This window comes from Echinops telfairi, unplaced genomic scaffold (genome assembly GCF_000313985.2).
Source record: "Echinops telfairi isolate 266 unplaced genomic scaffold, ASM31398v2 ScPeMD7_5592;HRSCAF=6446, whole genome shotgun sequence".
NCBI lineage: Eukaryota > Metazoa > Chordata > Mammalia > Afrosoricida > Tenrecidae > Echinops > Echinops telfairi.
The window spans coordinates 19,857,568-19,859,268 of NW_022109491.1; the positions used below are offsets into that span (position 1 = coordinate 19,857,568).

Genomic DNA, 1,701 nt, shown 5'->3' on the forward strand with positions numbered 1-1,701 from the left:
CCACCAGCGCCACGGGGACTCCTTAAGAGACAATCAAAAGCCAGACGGGTAAATCTGCCAAGGGATGAATCACAAGCGAGCAGTAGTGGGGACCACAGAGGGTCTGAGACAGAGCTTCGCCCAGGTCCAAGTGCTCACAGAGCCAGAAATGGAGGCTCCAAGAGGGCGCGGGCCTGTCCGAGTCCACACCCAGCCGGCGCCCTCCTCCTGACTCTCCTTCCGCTCACATTCCATAGGCCAAAAGAACAGACAGTTCACAAGGGTCCTTCCTGATGTGCCGTCTAAACTGGAAGGGCCACAGAACGGAAGGACAACTGAGGGTCAGATAACAACCACTGCCTGTGGATGGGCCATGAGCCCTGGTGGCCCTGTGGGGTAAGCACAGGGCTCAGGGCTGCTACCCACAAGGTGGGCATCAGATCCACCAGTTGCTCTACAGAACAAAGATGAGCCTGCCTGCTCTGGTAAAGATTCACAGCCTCGGAAACCCCAGGGAGCAGTGCTACTCTGTCCCAGGGGTCGCCAAGAGCTGGGATTGACTCTGAGGCAGTAATGGGCAGGGACCCCCATGAGTCAGGTCGCCTGCAAAGAACGCCCTGTCCACCAGGGTGGGGAAGGTCAGGCCGGCTGGAGCATCATCAGGGCCAGCTAACATCACGAAAGAGAAGCCGGTCCAGCCGTCCGGTTAAGGGTGAGTTAATTAAATGGTCAAATGCAGCCGGCTAATTTTTAAGCCAATACGATTGTATGGGCTGTGTAAGATGGTATAAGTAACCACACGGCCCTGAGCAGAAAAATAGTTCCCTGGCCTTGATCTGCCGGCATGAGCCCAGGGGAATCCTGACACCACTATGTATGTGGCCCCAACTTGCAGATGAGCAAACAGAGGCACAGAGAGGTGGAACTGCTGGCCTAATGAGATAGCACCGGGGCCAAATCGGCCGGCCTGGGTCTGTAGCCTCATGTCCCAGGCCCATCCGGTGGGCGGTTCCAGCCTATCAGCCACCATCATGCTCAGAAGGGCGGAGTGAGACCCTTTTGAGGGACATTCTCTTGCCCAGGAATGTCCCTTGATAACAGTGGCCCCGGGCGGGGGAGGCAGTAATTGTGTGGGGAGTGTACAGGGGGTCGGGGCTGGTGGGGATCAGCCTGGCTGGTGGCCATTCCTTTAGCCAAAGGAGGGAGGGAGGATTGCCTGATACTTAAGGGGGGGCTACCCAGCCTCCCTGGGCCCCAGGGGCCACTTGGGGGCCACAGACACACCCATAGTTACTCCTCCTCAGGCAGCTTCCACAGCCAGGTGCAAGCATCACTCAGGGGCCATGCTTGATCAATGATGGCCAACTATTCCTGTCACGCCAGCACTTACTGGCACTGCTGCTTCTGAGCTCCCCGGTCATCTTAGGGGAGGGGGCACAAAGAGACTTGTTAGAGAAGCCAGGTCAGGGGCTCGGGTCATCATCCAAGGTGACACTCCTGGCCCCAGGCTACGGGTCCCACTGGACCAGGACCCTCAGAGTTGAGCAGGGCCCCTTGGTAGGGACAGTGGCTGGCCCAGTGCCACCCAGCAGGCATGGGTAAGGTGGGGCCAGGCCTCAGGCCTCCACAGTGCAAAACACCTCACACTCTCACCCTGTGAGAGCGCCGAGGCCCCAGAATGGCAGTGCTGGGGTGGCTGAGGAACCCCGGCTGGGCCCCAAC

At 59.0% G+C, this 1,701-nt stretch overlaps 1 protein-coding gene across 4 annotated transcripts in view; it reads right to left on the reverse strand.

The window, feature by feature from the left end:
• Positions 1 to 1,701, reverse strand: part of SRC (SRC proto-oncogene, non-receptor tyrosine kinase) — a 37,133-nt gene that overhangs the window by 34,128 nt on the left and 1,304 nt on the right. The window lies entirely within an intron of this gene.